The 20,715-nt window shown below is 38.5% G+C and overlaps 1 long non-coding RNA gene and 1 pseudogene across 2 annotated transcripts in view; both read right to left on the reverse strand.

The window, feature by feature from the left end:
* Positions 1-494: 494 nt before the first annotated feature.
* LOC112644674 (uncharacterized) overlaps positions 495-20,715 on the reverse strand; it is a 32,741-nt gene continuing 12,520 nt past the window's right edge. The window contains exons 4-5 of one of the 2 annotated variants that reach the window (XR_003126634.3): positions 7,231-7,409; positions 495-4,899 (exon numbers count right to left, since the gene is read on the reverse strand). This is a non-coding gene — a long non-coding RNA (uncharacterized LOC112644674). Of the gene's footprint in view, positions 4,900-7,143; positions 7,410-20,715 lie in introns of those variants that run through there. The other variant, XR_003126633.3, reaches the window with a different exon arrangement.
* LOC112644672 (eukaryotic translation initiation factor 3 subunit I-like) lies at positions 11,515-12,555 on the reverse strand (annotated as a pseudogene).

A 20,715-nucleotide genomic window follows, 5' to 3' on the forward strand; every position in this document is an offset into this window, starting at 1 on the left:
CTAATGGTAGACCAACCTTCAAGAGTCTCCAGGAACTCAGTGCTTTCTCCGTGGCCTATTTACGTTGCAAGATTTTGGGAAGGCTAAGATAAGGAAGTAACTTATAACCCATGTTGTTGTCATTCTATAAATAAGGATAGATGCACAGATGATAGGTAGGTAGGTAGGTGGGTAAGTAAGTAGATATACAGATAGAGATAGGATGGAGATAGGGCATATGCATATATATGCATGCTAATGAGCTCCTTAGGCAAAAGTGCTTTCCTTGCCTTCAGCAGGCAATTCAAATAGGAGATCCCATTTTAACAGGAGCATAAAAGTGCCTACTTTTATGAAGTAAACACGTGGAAAAATATGATAACTGAGCTTAAAAATGCACAGCACTGAGCCTAGTGCAACATTTATGAGATCAGCCCTGTAAAAACAAAGAGCACCAGCACACAGAGGCTGCTGGACCCCTCCAGGCACCCTGCTGCCCGATTCATTTACTCTAAGTTGTTTATTACAGTTCCAGAGGATCAAAGCTCCTGCTCCCTGGCTGCAAAGAATTGCCTACCCTTTGTAGTCAGAACTGCCTCTCAGAAGCAGGGTTGAAATCCAGTTTGCTTCTAATAGTCCTGCACCCTCTCTCAGCCCTGTCTGGTAATGTTACCAGGGACAACTTTTAAAAATTCCTACTTCTTGACTTTTTTTTTAAGCCTTCAAGCTAAAAGTAATACCCTGAATAATATTTGTAAAATATTTAACAAATATGTGGTAGAGGTAAAGATGATTTTGAATATCATGTTTTGATGCACTTATGCAGTAGAAGCAATTTCTATATAGACATTTTATTTTTATGAAAAGAATACCTGAGCCTAACAGCAACTTGAAGGATAGTGAAATGCAGCCCTTCTCCCTCAAGGTCCCCTCTCCAGAGTCAGTTTCTTGCTACTTTGATGTCACCCCCACAATTCTAAACGTTATGCTTATCCTGCTGTATCATGACATACTCCTTTTAGACAACGTTTTTACCACTCTAACATGATGGAGGAAGATAAATTCCACTCCCACTGTTTTCTCTCCCTCTTCCTTTCCAAACATCATATTCAATTAATTTTGCTGCTTCCTCGTTGTACCTTCATGTAACTGCGCTGGGTTTATTGGTGAAGGAAGTGGTAGCAAAGGGCTAAAAGCTGTGGTTCTGATGATGCACCACTTGAATTAGAATCACAACCTACCTTATGGGGTTGCTTATGATAATGCAAATAGTAACGTATTTGCAGCCTTTAGTGTCTAACACACAGGACAGGTCAAGAAATATTAACAATTATTTATTTCTTGTGTTACTTACTTTCACCCTAATCTCGTGATTTTCCTCTATGCATGATCCTGTGTGCCATGGCTCCTCTGCCTTGTCTCTCCCCTTGCATAACTAACTCACTTAACTTACTTTCTATCAATAACATGTTTGCTTTTGTTTGTGCTGTTAGTATTTACATGTTTCCATACAATTGTAGCAAAGTGTTCTGTGTTTTATCCACAGCTTGGCTCTAAGGGCTGAAAACCAACAGCCTGTATTGACCAAGTATTGCTTAGTCCTGGGGAATATAATGTGGTAGGATTATATATTCTACTCTGTCAGTATAGCACTCCTACTGGTCTTTACCATTCCTTGTTTAAAATCATGCTCTATTTTAGTTTGCTTGATATTTCATCTACTATTTTCTCATACATTTTTAATAATTTTTCCTAAAATTTGAATTGTTTCCCTCTTTTTTCAATCTTTGCACTGCTCGCTCACTCATTAATAATTTTATTTTCTTTTTTTTGAGATTTATTATTTGACACAGAGAGAGAACATGGTAGACAGAGGGAAAAGGAGAAGCAGGCTCCCTGCTGAGCAAGGAGCCTGGTTCAGGGCTCAATCCCAGGACCCCAAGATCATGACCTGAACTGAAGGCAGATGATTCACATACTGAGCCACTCAGGCGACCTAAACTATTTTATTTTCAAACAGTGGTGTTTACTTAGCCAGGTCCCTTCCTTTCCTAGAACCCTTCACCCCTCCCCCTTCTCAGTTTGGAAGATACAAGATCAAAGCATAAGAGAAAGGGAGCCAAAGGGGCCATTCAAACTGCTTTTAGGCTAGGCCAGAAATGCTCACTAATCACTAATTATGAAAAATGCATAATTCTGGCCCCACTATCCTAAGTTTGTAGCTCTGTGGAAGAAACAACAGTCTGGATTTCTACCAGCACTCCGGGTAATTATGATGCAAATAGTCCACTTTCTATATTATACCAAATACTGGTTTAGACCTTAAGTGAGAGTTCACCAAAGGCCCCATACATTTTACAAGATTAAACATTTTATATGGCATTTTGGGCTACAACTCCAGTTAGTAATAAGCAGGACATTTTCCCTACATATATTTCTCAAGAACTAAATGGTAGCTTGTGAAAAATTTCAGTGGTTCAGACTCATGTATGCATATCTTTCTTGCCCTAAATATATTCATTTTAAAGATCTAGAAACTACCTGAGTGTGATGTGCCTGCACAGGCCCTTCCTGACCTAATCACTGCTAAGATCCCAGGGTCATGTGATGTAACCAGGCTTCCCATCAGCAGTTCACACCTCACCTGAGACAGAGCTGGAAATGTTCTTTTTAGCAGTCCTAAGACAGTGTTGTCCTCAGATATCCCTTCCAGATTAGGAAAACTGAGGCTGGCAGAATCAAACAGGTGCTAAGAATTAGAGCCATGATGTGGATCTCCTGATTTTGTCTGAGGCTACAGGTGCGAGGAGGGCAACCAAACAAAACAAGACAAAACCAGGCCTGAAAAATTCTCTCTCTGATGTAGTGTCTTTTTGTTAAATCCATGCTGAGCTTGACATCAGAGACTTAGAAGTAGATTTTCATAACGTGGAGGACGAATGAAAGTTTATGCATAAAGAGATGGCAGTGAAGGGCCTTGAGGTAAAGGCTTTAAAACAGAAGTTCAGTTTCTAGTTTTCCATTAGACTAATCAAGGCTGTCATACAGAAATTTGGAAACATTGGCTACTACCTAAGTTAGCCACATGGACAATCACTCAAAAATATTTTCTGGACAGAAATATCTTTCTGTTCCTCTTAAAAAGACTTATATTGATTTCATCAAATATATATCTCAAAGTTATGATAGGACGTTGAGATAGTTATATGCTTGAATTTTGCATTTATCATTGTTAACAAACATATTTGTAGTGCTTACACTATGACAAGTGCTTAGCAAATATTAACTCACTTAATCCCCATAATAGCAACCTATAGGTATTATTAATAATATCCACTTTTTGGGGGAAACCAGAAAGGTTATATAGCTTGTCCAAGTCACACAGTAAGTTGGTAGCAAAACCCAGGATGTAAAACCAGACCATCTAGATTTTAATCACTTTGCTGGGTTACCTTATTATAAAATGAGTTTAGGAAAAGGACTAAGTTGACAAGCATGAACTCAAAGCAGAAGAGAGATATGAGGAAATGAATGAGCACAGAAACTGGAGAGGAGTTAATTTTCAGAAATTGCTGGTAGTAAGACCTAGAAATAATAATCTGGTTGAAATGTTAATTTCAGGTAGCACCTGAATCCATTGAGAAATGCCTTTGCTTTCTTTAAGGTTTAGAAAGACTGGTTGAATGAAGAGTAATGAAAATTGAAAGGGAAATAATGTGACTTGAATGAGGAAAAAGGAACCTTTCTCCTCCAAGTATTAGAAGACGGAGGTTGTGGGGAGAAGAAAGATCTTCCTACCAGGCATCTAGATATTTTTACCAGGATGAACATGAAGAAAAATGATGACCATTGTACTGGTTTTGATGATCCTCAAAACCAAAGCTTTAGTTTCCAAAAATAAAATACATTCACAGCATCCCTACTGAGCAACAGACATGTTGCTAAGTGCATGTCCAGTCACACATTTTTTTTCCAGTCACAGTTCCTATGAAGTATAAGTTCCCTATGGCTGCTGTAACAAATCACCACAAACTTGGTGGCTTAAAACACATTTATTTTCTTACAGGTCTGGAAGTCAGAGATCTGAAAGCATTTTCACTAGGCTGAAATCAGGAGTTGACAGGGCTGTGCTCCCTCCGGAAGCCCTAAAGGAGAATCCATTCCTTGCCTTTCCTTGCTTCTGGTGGCTGCCAGCATTCCTTGGCTTTTGGCCACATCAATCTAATCCCTGCTTCTTTGACACATTGTCTTTGTAGTAAAATCTCCTTCTCCCTTTCTTTTAGGAGAACACTTGGGATTACTTTCAGGGTCCATCAGATAATCCAAAATAATATAAAAGCTCCATCTTCAGATCCTTAGCAATCCCATCTGCAAATCCCTTTTGCCATTTCAGGTAACATTCTCAAGTTTTGGGGATCAAGGCATGGACATTTTGGAGTAGGAGTATTATTCAACCTATAATAAGGCAGTTACTTTATTTTCTAAGATGCAGGAAAAAAGTTTAGGAAGTAATTTGTCCCAAGGCCTTAAGATGTTTCAGAATGGCAATTTTTAAATTCTGGCATCCTGACTTTCAGACACATTCAACCACTGCTAACCTGTGATGTTTTGTTTTGTTTTTAAAGATTTTTTTATTTATTCATTAGAGACATAGAGAGAGAGAGGCAGAGACACAGGCAAAGGGAGAAGCAGGCTCCATGCAGGGTGCCTGATGTGGGACTCAATCCCGGTTCTCCAAGATCACACCCTGGGCTGAAGACGGCGCTAAACCGTTGAGCCAACCGGGCTGCCCCCTAACCTGTGTTCTTAACCACTGGGTATGCTTGTTTAAGAGTCACAAGTCTCAGGACCACATTGGATGAAAGTCTATGTCCTGTCTTCTTCTGCACTTTGTTCTCCTGGTGTATTAATGAACGTCGCCTGGAGTAAAAAGAGTTCAGAAAACTGCTATTTAGGCTTACTAAGAGAAAGCATTCTTTGTTCGGTTTGCATTTGGTAATGGAGGGCTTTTTTAACTGAATATGTCACCAAGCAGTGTGACCACCACTTCGTATACATAAACAAGACAATAAAAACTGTAGAGGCAAAGGTGTAAGGGACTTGTCTAAGGCCATCCTGGAGGGCAGAGAAAGAGCTAGTACCAGCTGTCAGGTGCCCAAAGCTGAATGCATCCTATCCGGTCCTGATTAAGCACCTGTTCAGAGGGATTGTGACTGATCACCCAGCACCTGAGATCTTCTACCCCAACTTCAAGACTGAGATTAGCTGAGGGAATCACAGGTGCTTGTACTAATCACTAATCTATAATTGGCTAACGCCATCATTTCTGGGAGAGAACTTGGCCCTTTTAAAATCCCTTTCTGCTTGAGAAAGAGCAGAGCAGCCTTTGCTTCTCTGGCCATGACCTACTATGCTTTGCAAAGGTGATTTGGCAAGTGCAGCTGCAAACCCATCTCCAATATCACACATCTACCCAATCACAGTACATTTTTCCGAGGATCAGTAATGATTTGCTGAGGATCAGTAATGCTCTCTGTATGCTGGCTGACAAGGGCATGATCTCTGTGCTTATTATACTCCATTTGTCAGCTCTACTCTGACATAGTTGTCCGTGGGATTCCTGAGGAATATTTGAGGTACTTAGGCACCATTTCAGGAGCTGCTCCTGCCTGTATCCTCTCATTTCTTAATCAACATTTCCTCGTTGAAACTCTAAATAATCCAACCTCTGGTGGGTTAGCAGAGGCATTCCTCCCTACTCTGCTTCATTTGAATCTCTATGCCCCAGAGGGTCTCCATACATGGAATCAGGTATCTTCCATCATCCTTATATTCAGAAGCTGGGGCTACAAGGGTAATTGGCAAGTTCATTAGCCTTTCCATTTCTTTCCCTCTTGATTGTTTAAGAGTGATTTGCTACAGACTGTGTGTTTCAACATTTTGCAAAGCTCAGTGGTGCAGAGACAATAGTGGAATTCTGCCCCAGGAGAAACAGACATTCTGTTAATTGTTCTTTTCTTATAGAACAGAAAACAGATTCATCTATCACAAAGTTACTCAACATTTCTCTAAGTGCATTGCACAGGATCGGGATTAGACTGAGGATACACTGCCTTTCCTATTGGAAGATGCTTTGCACTCCATAGCATGAAGTTCGCATGGTGAGAAATGGAGTTTAACCTCCCGACTACTGATTCCTGAGGTTCAAATCCCTTAGATTTCCCATCCTTACACTGTTGTAGAAGAAGGAATGGTTGGCCAAATTCTTGGTCAGATGTTTATAATTCCTAATTTGTCACTTGTCTTGTAATTTTATTTTATTTATTTATTTATTTATTTATTTATTTATTTATTTATTTATTTATTTATTTTTATTGAAGTTCAATTTGCCAACATATAGCATAACACCCAGTGCTCATCCCATCAAGTGCCCCCCTCAGTGCCCGTCACCCAGTCACCCTCCCGCCCACCTCCCCTTCCACTACCCCTTGTGTGTTTCTCAGAGTTAGGAGTCTCTCATGTTCTGTCATCTTCACTGATATTTTCACTCATTTTCTCTCCTTTCCCCTTTATTCCCTTTCACTATTTTTTATATTCCCCAAATGAATGAGAACATACACTGTTTGTCCTTCTCTGATTGACTTACTTCACTCAGCATAATACCCTCCAGTTCCATCCACGTTGAAGCAAATGGTGGGTATTTGTCGTTTCTAATGGCTGAGTAATATTCCATTGTATACATAAACCACATCTTCTTTATCCATTCATCTTTCGATGACATGAGGCTCCTTCCACAGTTTGGCTATTGTGGACATTGCTGCTATAAACACTGGGGTGTAGGTGTCCCGGTGTTTCACTGCCTCTGTATGTAAATCCGTTTAGATTACTTTTTGCCATGTAGAATTTTTTAAGTTACACGAAGTCCAATCCCCTGTCTGGTTCTTTCTGATATCTCACTTTCATGTTCTGCTTAGGCAAAGACTTCATCATAATAAGAACAGTATTTCTCATCCTACCTTATGTTCCTCTATATTATTCTTTTCTTACAATAAAATATTACCAAATGCATACTATACAGGCAGTTTTTGCTCTGCATTGCACACCTCTGCACAAATTTCAGTTACCACTATTTAGTTAAATAATATCGGTCCCAGAGCAACACAATTCACATTTCAGTTACCACCATATATTAAGGGTGAGAAAGAACATGAAGTACAAACTTCATAGCTAATTCCTCAGATCTCAAATTACCATACAGATAACAGATGTGTGTCGTGATCAGCAGTCACTTCCTTCACGGTCGGGCAGTGCTTGGTCCCCGTGCACATTATTCAGTTCACACACAGATACCCAGACAGCAAACATGTCATTCTGCTGCTTCTTTGTCCTCCTCTTGAACATCCACATCACAGATCACAAAACTGGACAATCTTGAGTGGGAGGGAGAGACAACAAAGGGACACGTGTCACAAGGGAACAGAAAGCGATTCTTTGGAAGTGCAATTCTCACAGAATATGAAGGAACCGCTACAGAAATAGCTGCCTCTGGGGATGTTGAATCTGCAGGCACAGTGAGAGTAAATATGCAACCAAAGCTACTTAGTAAAGGCACAATCAGTACCTGTGGAAAGGGATGAAGGGAAGGGATGGAAGGGACAAAAGGATGAAGATGTCCGAGAGTAAACGATGTCAGCCAAAAGCTTCACATTAAAGGAACTTTCAGATATATCTATATATCTCCCCACATTAAAAGCACAAAGGATAAAATGTCAGAAGTGGATACCAGACTCAGAACGGAGTATGACACTTTGCCAAGGCATGGAAGAGATTCTTGCTCTTTATTGTCAGCTACACGGCAGGAGGAGGGCAAGCACTGTGCAAAATAGCCTTGATAGAAGTCTTTTCTTTTCTCCTTTAAAATTAGACTTTATTTTTTGGAGTGGTTTTAGGTTCATAGCAAAACTGAGCAGAAAGTAGGGAGTTCCATATCTCTTCTGCCCCCATGTAAGCACAGTATCAACTTCCCACACCAGAGTGGCATATTTGTTATAATTGATGAGCCTACATCAAAACATTATTATGGCTCAAGTCGACAGTCATTGGTTCATTCTTGGTGTCCTATATTCTATGAGTTTGGACAGATGTATAATGACATATATCTACCTCTGTAGTCTAGTTTCCCTGTCCCCCAAATCCTCTCTGCTCTGCCTTTTCATCCCTTTCTTGACCCTAATCCCTGGAAAACTATTGACCTTTTTACCGTCTCCATACTTTTATCTATTCTAATATGTCATAGAGTAGAAATCATATAATGTGTAGTCTTTCAGATTGGCTTCTTTGGTTCAGTAATATGCATTTAAGTTTCTTCCATGTATTTTCAAGGCTTGAGAGCCCATTGTATTTTAGCACTGAATAGTATTCCAGTGTCTGGATGTACCACAGATATTCATCCATTTATGCATTGAAGTATACCTTGGTTGATAACAAGGTTGATAACATTAAAGCTACTGTGTACATCTGTATGCAGCTTTTTATGTGGACTTTTCAACTTCTTTGGGTAAATACCAAGGAGAGCAATTGCTAGGTTGTATGGAGAGCAATTGCTAGGTTGTATGGCAAGAAAATGTTTAGTTTTTCTTGTTTGCTTTTTAGTTTTTTTTTATTTGAGTGTAGTTGACACACAAGATTACATTAGTATCAGGTGTATAACATAGTGTGATTCAACATCTCTATAGATTATGCTGTGCTCACCACAAGTGTGGCTGCCATCTGTCACCATACAACATCATTACAATATCATTGACTGCATTTTCTATGTTCTACCTTTAATTCCTGTGACTTCATTCATTCCATAACTAGAAGCCTATATCTCCCACTCCTCTTCACACATTCTGTCCATCTGCACATCCCCCTTCCCTCTGGCAACCATCAGTTTGTTTTCTGTATTTATAGGATTCTGCTTTTTCTTTGTCCATTTACTCATTTGTTTTAACAGTATGTTTACTTATATAAAATCATCAAACTATCTTCCAAAGTAGCTGCACCATTTCACACACCAACTAACAATGAACAAGACTTTGTGTTGCTCTACATTGTTGTCAGCAGTCAGCATTTGATGTTGTCAGTGTTCTGGAGGCTGGCCCTTCTAATAGGTGTGGACAACCTTCCTCTGATCACTTATTAGTTTCAGAAGTTTTTGGATATTTTTTCTGATTTTTTTTCACATATTAGACAGTCATGTCATCTGCAAAAACGAAGACAGTTTTAGTTTCTCCTTTTCCATCTGTACTCATTTTATTTCCTTTTCTTGGCTCATTGCATTAGCTAGAATTTCTGGTAAATGTTGAAAGGGAGTATTGAGTGGAAACCCCCTATCTTGTTCCTAACCATAGCAGGAAAGATTTTAGTTTCTCACCGTTAAGTGTGATGTTAGCATAATGCTGGCTTCATAGAATGAGGTAGGAAGTATTCCCCCTGCTTTAATCTTCTAAAAGATATTGTGTAGAATTGGTATAATTTCTTCCTTAAATGGTAGAGTTAATCACTAAACACATCTGGGCCTTGTGTTTTCTGTTTTGAGAGTTATTAATTATTGATTCAATTTTAAAAGTAAATATAGGCTTATTCAGATTATCTATTTCTCTTTGTGTGAGTTTTCAAAGATTGTCTTTCCAGGAATTGGCCTGTTTCATCCAGATTCTTCTCAACTGGGTAGGCATAGAGTTGCTCTTAGTATTCCTTTGCTATCCTTCTAATGTCTGTGGGATATGCATTGATGATATCCTGTCCTGCATTTCTGATATCAATAGTTTGTCCTCTCTCTCTCTCTCTCTCATTAATCTGACTAGAAACTTTTAAATTTTATGTTTTCAAAGAATCAAATTTTGGTTTTGTTGACTTTGTTGATTTTCTGTTTTTATTTTTTTTTAAGATTTATTTTTAAAAAAAGATTTATTTATTTATTCATGAGAGACACAGAGAGAAAGAGACAGAGACATAGGGAGAAGGAGAAGCAGGCTCCCCATAGGGAGCCTGATGTGGGACTGGATCCTGGACCCTGGGATCATGCCCTGAGCCAAAGGCAGACGCTCAACTGCTAAGCCACCCAGGTGTCCCAATTTTCTGTTTTTAATTTCTCTGATTTTTACTGTTTCTTTTTTCTGCTTACTTTGGATTATATTTGATCTTCTTTTCCTAGTTTCTTAAGGTAGAAGCTTAGGTGATTGATTTTAGATATTTCTTCTTTTCTAATTACACATCCAATGCTATAAATTTCCCCCTATGCTCTGTTTTTGCTGCATCCCACAAGTTTTGATCTGTTCTCATTTTCATTTTGTTCAAAATATTGTAAAAGTTCTCTTGAGATTTTTTTGACCAATGCATTATTTAGAAGTGTGTTGTTTAAACTCCCAAGTATTTGGGGGATTTTCTAGCTATTTATTTGTTCTTGATTCCTCATTTAGTTTCACTGTGGTCTGAGAACAAACATTATGATTTCTGTTGTTTTAAATTTGTCATGTGTTTTAGGGCCCAGAACATGGTCTGTCTTGGTGTATATTCCACATGAGCTTGAGACATATATTCTACTGTTAAATGAAGTGGTCTATAGATGTTTGTTAAATACATTTGGTTGATGGTGCTGTGGAATTCAGCTATATTTTGATTTTCTGCCTGTTGGATCTATCCATTATGGTGAAGGGATGTAGAAGTCTCCAGCTATAATCATGGATTCATCTCTTTCTCCTTACATTTTTATCAGTTTTTGTCTCACAAAGTTGGATGTTTTGTTGTTAGGTATATACACATTAAAAATTATGTCTTCTTAAAGAATAGACCCCTTTATTATTACATAATACCTCTCTTTGTACCTGATACTTTTCTTTGTCTTGAAGTCTTCTCTGTCTGAAATTAATATAGCTCCTTACACTGATTCATATGAGCATGGTATATTTTTCTCCACCCATTTACTTTTAATCTATATGTATTTTTATATTCAAAGAAGATTTCTTATGGTTAGATCTTGTTTTTTTCACCCTCTCTGATAATCTCCTTCTTTTATTTTATTTATTTTTTTCTAAGATTTTATTTTTTTATTCATGAGACACACACACACACACACACAGAGGCATAGACACAGGCAGAGGGAGAAGCAGCCTCCATGCAGGCAGCCTAATGTGGGACTTGATCCCAGGACTCTAGGATCATGCCCTGGGCTGAAGGCAGGCACTAAACCGCTGAGCCGCCCAGGGATCCCCAATCTCCTTTTCAAAATAATATATTTAGACTGTTGCAATTTAAAGTGGTTATTTATATAATTGGATTAATTTCTAATTAATATCTAACATATTTGTTACTGTTTTGTATTTGTCGCTCTTATTCTTTTTCCTATTTTTGTTTGTCACTCTTTTCCTGCCATTTGTGGTGTCAATTAAGCATTTTACATGATTCAATTTTCTTTCTTTCTTTCTTTCTTTTTTTATTTCCAAACTAATTTATTTCTTAGAGTCCAAAACTTTGTGAGCCCTGGCCCAGAAAATTCCCCTGGTCCTGATGGAGATCCAAGCTTCTTAAGCCTCAAACTCAAATTCAAAGTACTGTGGGTGAACTAGTGGATGTGGACATAACCACCTTCACCACCGCTGCTATAGCTCTTGCCATTGGGATGGAAGGCAACGCTGTTGATGGGTCCGAGGTGACCCTTGACTCTTCCAAACTCTTCTTCAAAGGTCAAGTGGAAGAATCTGGCTTCAAACTTGCCAATCCTGGTAGAGGTGGTGGTTACATCCATGGCTTCCTGACCACCACCCAGCACCACATGGTCATAGTTGGGAGAGAGGGCAGCTGAGTTGACTAGATGTTCTGTCCAGAAAGTCTTCTGGTCTTCAAGAGTTTTGGAGTCAAAGAGCTTAGCTGTGTTGTCCTTGGAAGCAGTGACAAACATGGTCATGTCCCTGGATAACTGGATATCATTGATCTGCTGGGAGTGCTCCTTAACATTCACCAGTACTTCTCCAGACTTGGCGCTATACTGGTTGAGCTCTCTGTCTTCATGACCCGCGATGATGCACTCCCCCAGGGGTCCCCAAACAGCACTAGTGATCTTGGAGTTGTTGCAAGGGATCTTAATGTAGGGCTCATTGTTATCAATTTGGCTTGGATCCCGCAGGTCAAAGAAGCTCACAAAGCACTGGTAGCCCATCTGTTTGTCCGTGGAGAACATGATGATGTTGCCCCCAAAATCAAAGCCACACGTCCTGACAGCTGAATTGGTCTTGAGTAAAGCCAGCTGCTTCCCTGTTTCACAGTCCCAGAGACGACAGCTATTATCAGCTGAGCCGGTTAAGGACATGTTTGGTGTCCCAGTCAGCATCTACACACCACACAGCTCCACTATGGCCCATGTAAGTGCCCAGCCTCTCACCATTCACGGAGTACCACACATTGACAATAGGGTCCTTGGCCACCGTGAAGAGGAGCTCTCCCTCGCGGTTGTACTTAATCTGCATAATGGATCGTTCTTGGCCCTGCAGCAGGATGGGCTTCATCCTGCGTTGACTCGAGGGAAGCCTCAACTTTCCATCCTTTAAAAAATCCAGGGACACCTGGGTGGCTCAGTGATAGAGCATTTGCCTTCAGCTCAAGGCATGATCCCAGGGTCCTGCGGTAGAGAACCACATCAGGCTCCCCGGAGGGAGCCTCCTTCTTTCTCCCTCTGCTTATTTCTCTGCCTCTCTCTCAATGTCTCTCATGAATAAATAAATAAAATCTTTATTTAAATCCAGATTTGAAGTACTGGATGAAATTAACTGCAGAAAGTAAGCCCTTAGTGACGTGATGTTGTGGTGTGGGAGTGGAAGCATTCTAGAGTCCTACCACTAGATTTCAGTCTTGCAGTGAGCTTGTGCCCCTGAGCTATACACTTCACAAATGCCTCTCAGGTTTTACTCCCACCTGTTGATAGGGACAGAATGGCTGGACAGGGCTGGAGTTGGGCATTTTCCTTCCTCCAGGTCAGTTAGTATCTGACAATACCCCAAGAGGTTTCTTAAGAACAGGCCATAAGTGTGACTACATGCTTTTGTGTATTTCCAACTTGTGCCTTTTCTCTTCTCCCTGCAGGAACCCTAAGGAGATTTTTCTCTGATCTTCAAAATGACAATCTGGTAGAGGTCCAAGAAGGGAAACTCGAAAGTACGGGGGCTACCCTGGAATTTTTAACTCACAGACTTATTTATTTATTTTTTTTTACAATAAGCCTCTAGCAATTTGCCAAATATAATTCAAGTTTTATACCTCTGTCCTGGTTTCCATGCAGATTTCTGCTCTTGGGTTTCCGCTCCAGTATGTTGTCATTCTCTGTATCTGCCTGTTTGCCTCTCCAATTTTGTGGACAATGATTTGCCCTGTGATCCCACTCTTCTAATGAATCTAAGAGGAATTGTTGATTTTTCAGTTTGTTCAGCTTTTTACTTGTTAGGACAGAGTTGTGACTTCTAAGCTCTTCACATGCTGGACTGAAAACTGGAAGCATCATGAGATTTTTCCAGTGAAATAAACTGTTAATTCTAAGTATTTCTAATGTTCTAATTACAGTATGTTCACTGAATATAAGGTTTACCATCTTTTAAATTTGTCTATACCTTTATAACCGACAGGAAGAGATTTTCAGATTTGTCAGAAAACTTTTAAGGTCATGGAACAGTCATATTTTTCTTATTGATCATTAAGATCACTTTAAACAGATCAGCTTGCATGATCATCTTAGCAGTTCCACAAGTAAGAACAGCCTGTATTTTATTTCTTCTATATTTTATTTCTCATAGATGCCTGGGTTCCTCTTCTGGCTCAATGATATATATATTGACGTACTGTTACAGCTTATTAGATTTTTAAAACTTTGGAGTGTATTTTGATTTTGGATATGGACATTTCTCTCTCCCTTCCAACTATTATTTTAGTTTTACAAATCTGCTTTATGGTTTGATTATACTTGAAATCATAAATCATACTTGATTACAATGACTTTTTTTCAATATGTCACTGGAATTCATTTGCTGACATTAATTAGAACCTAAAAGCTGAAAAGAAAGGTACTCTAGTAAACTCTAGTAAACTTTTACTTATTTGGTATATTTTCCATGTCTGATTTTTGTATTAGGATTGTTAGCTTTCTTTTATTTCTTTTTTTTTTTATGAATTGGAAAGCAACCAATGTCTTTCTAAGGTGTACATCTTTGATTATGGTTTCTAATTTCATAAAGCTGTTTGTATTTTCTACTCAAAATATAAGTCAATATTGGCTTCATATAATTTATTCAATAGTCATCCACTTTGTCTAGATTTTCTTTTTTTAAAAATATTTTATTTATTTATTCATGAGAGACACAGAAAGAGAGGTAGATACATAGGCAGAGGGAAAAGCAGGTTCCCTGTGGGGAGCCTGATGCAGGACTTGATCCCAGGACCCTGGGATCATGACCTGAGCCGAAGGCAGATGCTCAACCACTGAGCCACCCAGGTGCTCCTATCTAGATTTTCAAATGTGTTGGTATAAAGTTAGCATGGTACTCTTTTGTAATTAAAAAAAGAAAATCTCTGCTTTATGGCTAATCACATCTCTATCATATTTGCCAAATATTGCTTATTTTAATGGTCTTTTAAAGAAACAAGTGTTTGGTTTTATTTGTCAAGGTTACAGCTTTTCTTCTCCATTTTGGCTTTTCTGTTTATTAATTTTGTCCTTTTACTCTTTTGGATTTACCTTGTTCTTTTTCTATGTCCACTGTCCAATTCCTTTGAGAGCCATTTTCAACAACTCAACCAGGTCTTCCAGCTGTGTCATAGCCACTTCATCATATGCCATTAAAACTTAATCTTGTACACTGGGTGAAGACTCAGCAGCCTTATTTTGCTTTCAAAATTGTTCTATGGCCTTAGACTCTTCTCCTGAATTAGCACTATCATGAGGGAAAATTCTAGTGGGCCTTCATACTGCTTATAAACCTTGCCTTTCCTCCAGTTTCATAATGAAAGAAAAAATATTTCTACTCTTTTTGTTGTTGTTGTTGCTGTTGATCAAAAACTTAGCAAGGCTCCTTTGCAGTCTATTCAAATCCAGAAAAATAAGCAAGTCTTCATACACAGGCTTACTGAAATGTCATAATTTAAACTATATATAACCTTGAACAATGGTCCTTTCAAAATCCCCATAATCTCCCTTTCTAGGTATTCAAAGTTTTCTATTCCTACAATATATTTTAATGGTCAGTTTGTGTCCTACAGTCTTCCTCCTGCTTCTGGGTATACAGCTAGCTGACCCCTGAAAAACCACAGGTTTGAACTGTTCAGGTCCACTTATATGTGAATATTTTACAGTACCATACTATAAGTGTAGTTTCTCTTTCTTATGATTTTCCTAATGGAATTTTCTTTTCTCTAGCTTACTTTGTTTTAAGAATACAGTATATAATCCATATAACCTACAAGCTATATATTAATTGACTGTTTAGGTTATCAGTAAGGTTATTAACAGTTAAATTTGGGGGGAGTTGAAGTTATACATGGATTTTTGACTGCACAGAGCATTGGGGTCCCCTAACCCCTGCACTGTTCAAGGTCTACTGCATATTCAAAGGAAACATAATTATTACTTGAAGAGCTATCTATACTCCTATGTTCATTGCATCATTATTCACAACAGCTGAGGTATGGAAACAACCAAGGTGTCCATCCACAGATGAAAGGATAAAGAAATACAATATACAATGTAATATTTTTCAACCTGAGAAAAAAAGGAAATCCTATCATTTGCAACAACATGTATCAAACTGGAGGGCATTATGCTAAGTGAAAGATGCCAGTTAAAGAAAGACAAATACTACATGGTAGTGCTTATATATGGACTTTAAACAATTAAAAATTAAATAAACTTCCTCCCCAGGACATTTTTCTGTAATAATATCGAGCACCCTATGCCATTTGGGTATAGGGTGTCACATTTTCTTACTGTTTGTGCTAGATTGCAACCCCATGGGGTCTATCATATTTACTAGAGTATCTAGATTATAGTTTAACCATTGTTTTGTGTCATTTTGCTTTCTTTGTAATTTATTCCTCTACTTCTGGCATTAGAACCTAGTTTCTTCCTTAGGAGAAGTCCCTATGATTCAGGTAGGTTGCATGTCCCTGCCCTACCCCCCTAATTTGGGCCTGGTAAATCACAGTATTTTTTATATACTCTATATGTCTTAAGTACTTATTTTCTCTATTTTATCCTCCAAATTTTAGTCTGGTTATTTTTTTTCTTGACTTTAATAGTCCTTTCTTATGTTTGACTAATGTAATATTAAACCAATCAACTGAGTGCTTCATTTCAACTATTGCTTTTTTAATTCTAGAATTTTCCTTTGGTTGCTTTACATAGATAATTTTGCTTAAATTGTATATGTTGCCCATGGGTTTTCTTGAATACATTAATCATAGTTTTTAAATAATAGTTTCATTGAGATATAATTTACTTTCCGTACCATTCAAAATGTACAATTTAATGTGCTATGCATCTATTGCCACAGTCAATCTGACAACATTTTAAATCACCTCCTCCTCCAAAAGAGAATGAAACCTATTAACAGTCACTCACTCCCCATTTCTCCCAATTCTAGACAATCACTGATACACTCTCTATATCTGCAGATTTTCTTATTCCATACATTATACGTTTATACATTTAATATGTAGGCTTTTGTGACTAGCTTCTTTTATAGCATATTTTCAAGGTTCATTTATGCTGTAGCATATATCACTACTTCATTTCTTTTTATGGCTGAATAATATTCCATCAGTATGGATATATCATGTTTTACTATTCCATTCATCAGGTAATGGACATTTGGGTTATTTCCACTTTTTGATAATTAGAAATACTGCTTCTATGGCTATATTTGTGTGCAAGTTTTGCATGCAAGTCTAGCAAAAATGTTAAATTATAGTCTATTTTTTAACTGTTTTTTTTTTTTTGTTTATGGAAAGATTAAGCAGAAAGTACAGAGTCCTCATATATCCCCTCACCACTCTATCTAGTTTCCCCCGTTATTAACATATAACATTAGGGCAATACATTTGTTACAGTTAATGAGCCAATATCAATACATTATTATTAACTGAAGTCCATAGTTTAGAGTTCATTCATTGTTTTGTACATTATACAGGTTTTCACAAATATGTAATGACATGTATCTACCATAATATCCTACACGGTAGTTTTACTGTCCTAAAGTCCCCACCCCCCCGATTCTGCATTTATTAATTCCCCCCCCCCCCCGACTTCTGGTAACCACTAATCTTTTTACTATCTCTAGTTTTACCTTTCCCTGAACTTCATGTAATTGGAATCATATAAGACAGCCTTTGCAGATGGCTTTTTTTCACTTTTTTCTTTGATATCTTTTCATGGCTTAATAATTTTTCTTTGTATTGTTGAATCCTATTTCTTTGTGTGCTATACCATAGTTTGTTTATCCATTCACCTATTGACAAACATCTTGGTTGATTCCAAGCTTTAGCAATTAAGAAAAGAGCTGCTATAAACACCCACATGTAGATTTTTATATGGACATTACTTTCCAACTTCTTTGGGTAAATTCCAAGGAGTATGATTACTAGATCATATGGTGAGAGTATGTTTAGTTTGATTAAAAAAAAAAAAACTGCCAAACATCTTTCAAAGTAGCTGTAATATTTTGCATTCCCTGTAGCCATAAATGTGTATTCCTGATATTCTACACCTTCACCAGCTTTGGTATTTTACTTTTTGGATCTTAGCCATTTGATTAGGTGTGTAGTGGTATCTCATTACTGTTTTAATTTAAACTTTGCTGATGACATATGTGTAGCATCTTTTCATATGCTTATGAGCCATTTCCTTTATTAAATCATATATATCCAGATTTGCAGAAGGGAAGCTAAGATGGTGGCATAGTAGGAGGACCCTATGCTCATGTCATCCCTAGAGGACAACTAGATAACTATCAAATCATTCTGAATTTCCACAAAATCAACCTGAGTACTGACAGAACAACCAGCACAACTAGAGGGAGAAGAGAGGCCACATGGAAGGAGATAGGAAGTGTGGAGATGTGGTTTGGGGGAAAAATGGATTGTGAGTACTGCAGAGACAGGATGGAGCTCTACTCATAGAAAAAGGTAAGACAGAGAAGAACACAGGGAAAGCACATGGAGATCACTTCCTTGAAACTATTGGCTAGGTAGGTAGTAAGAGGGGCTGATTTTCATGAGTTTTCACAACTAGCAGTTCTCAAAGACTTTAGTTTTATTCTATTTTATTTTTTAAAGATTTTATGTACTTACGAGAGACACAGGGAGAGAGAGACAGAGAGAGACAGAGACAGAGAGACAGAGACACAGGCAGAGGGAGAAGCAGGCTCCATGCATGGAGCCTGATGTGGGACTCGATCCCAGGATCCAGGATCACACCTTGAGCCAAAGGTGGAGCTAAACCACTGAGCCACCCAAGGCTGCCCCCAAAGACTGTAGTTTTAAAGGTCAGTGTGCTTAGCTGGGATAGAGCCCCCAGGGCAGTGCCCTACTCCTGGAGAGAAGGCAGACAAACAACACTGGGGCAGATGATGTGATCTGAGGCATGCCTAAGGTTCACAAGAGAGACACCATTCACTATTCTTGGACTGTGTCTGTGAGGGGTAGCATTTGCAGAGGTGCTTTTCCAGGGACAAAGGAACCTCTAGGCACATTCTCCCACCTCTTCCCAACACCTGGCCCTCAGCATAAACCAGCTTCAGTAAACAGCACAGCACTAACACTGGGTGCCTAACCTGTTTACACCAAGTCCTGCCCTCCTGCATCTTGCTGATACTGCTTTTCTTGGGCAAGTGTGCTTAAGGACCAGCACAGTGGGACCCTTCCCCCCAAAACCAACAGAAGCCCCCACACATACCACAAGTCCAGACCAGCAAGTTCTATAAGGCTTCAGTTCTAGTGGAAGTAACATCAAGTCTCATTTAACAAGCAGATCAGAGCACATCTCGTTAAAACTTGCCACACTCTGGCCAAGACCAAACACTGTCCACTACAGGCAAGGAGAACCTCTAAAGATGACTGGCCTGAAGCCTACAGCAGCCAAAACAGCAGTAGAGTGAATGCAGCACACACCAGAGATACTTCCTGAAGCACCAATCCCTGGACACTGTATGACTTCTTCATAAAGGCATTACTCTCAGGAACAGGAAACACGAGAGGCTTTTCTAATGCACAGAAGAAGATAAAGACTTAGACAAAATGCCAAGACAAAGGAATTAATCCCAAGAGAAAGAAACAAGTTAAGGTCACTGACAGAGAGCTAATAAAAGTAGATATAAGTAATATGCTTGATGGAGAATTTAAAGCAACAACCATAAGGATACTCACTGGGCTTGAGAAAAGAAAGGAAGACTTTAGGGAGGCCCTTACCATAGAGATAAAAGAGCTAAAAAACAATCAGAAATGAAAAATGCAATAACTGATATTTGAAATTGACTGGATTTGTAATGCCCACAAGGATGGAAGAAGCAGAGGAACAAATAAGAGATATAGAAGATAAAATAATGGAAAATACTGAAGCTGAACAACAGAGAGAAGATTATGGACCATGAAAATAGACTTAAAGAACTCAGTGACTCCATCAGACATAATAACATTCATATCACAGGAGTCTCAGATGAAGAGAGGAAAAAGGGGGCAGAAAATTTGAGGAGATTATAGATGAAAACTTCTCTAACCTGGGGAAAGAAACAGGCACCAACAGACATCCAGACCCAGGAGACACAGAGAACTCCCATCAAAATCAACAAAAGGAGGCCAATGCCAAGATGTATTATAATTGAATTTGCAAAATATAGCAATAAAGTAAAATTCTTAAAGCAGCAAGACAAAAGAAGTCCCTGACTTATGGGAAAGACCTATATGGCTAGGTGTAGATCTCTCAACAGAAACTTGGCAAGCCAGAAAGGAGTGGCATGATATATATATTCAACAGGTTGAATGGGAAAAATATGCAGCCAAGAATATTGTATCCAGCAAGGCTATGATTCAGAATTCAGAACAAACAGAAACTAAAGGAATTTGTGACCACTGAACTAGCCTAGCAAGACATAGTAAAGGGTACTCTTTGAGTGGAGGGGAAAAAACAAAAGTGATAAAGACGGAAAAAGAACAGAGAAAATCCGCAGAAACAATGACCAAACAAGTAATAAAATGGCACTGAATACGTATCTATCGATAACTCTGAATGTAAATGGACAGAATGCTCCAATCAAAAGACATAGGGTGTCAGAAGAGATGAAAACCAAGACCCATCTCTATGCTGTCTACAATGGACTCATGTTAGACCCAAAGACACTTGAAGACTGAAAGTGAGAGGATGGAGAAACATTTATCATGCAAATGGACATCAAAAGAAAGCCAGAGTAGCAATACTTAGACAAACTAGATTTTAAACCTAAGACTGTAACAAGAAATGAAGAAAGGCACTATCTCATAATAAAGGGGACTATCTAACAAGAATATCCAACAATTGTAAATATTTATGCCCCCAACATGGAAGTATCCGAATATATAAAACGATGACAACATAAAGGAATTCATTGATAATAGTACAATAACAGTAGAGGACTTTTACACCCCACTTATATCAATGGCCAGATCATCTGAGCAGAAAATCAACAA

This window comes from Canis lupus, chromosome 1 (genome assembly GCF_003254725.2).
Source record: "Canis lupus dingo isolate Sandy chromosome 1, ASM325472v2, whole genome shotgun sequence".
NCBI classification, from domain to species: Eukaryota; Metazoa; Chordata; class Mammalia; order Carnivora; family Canidae; genus Canis; species Canis lupus.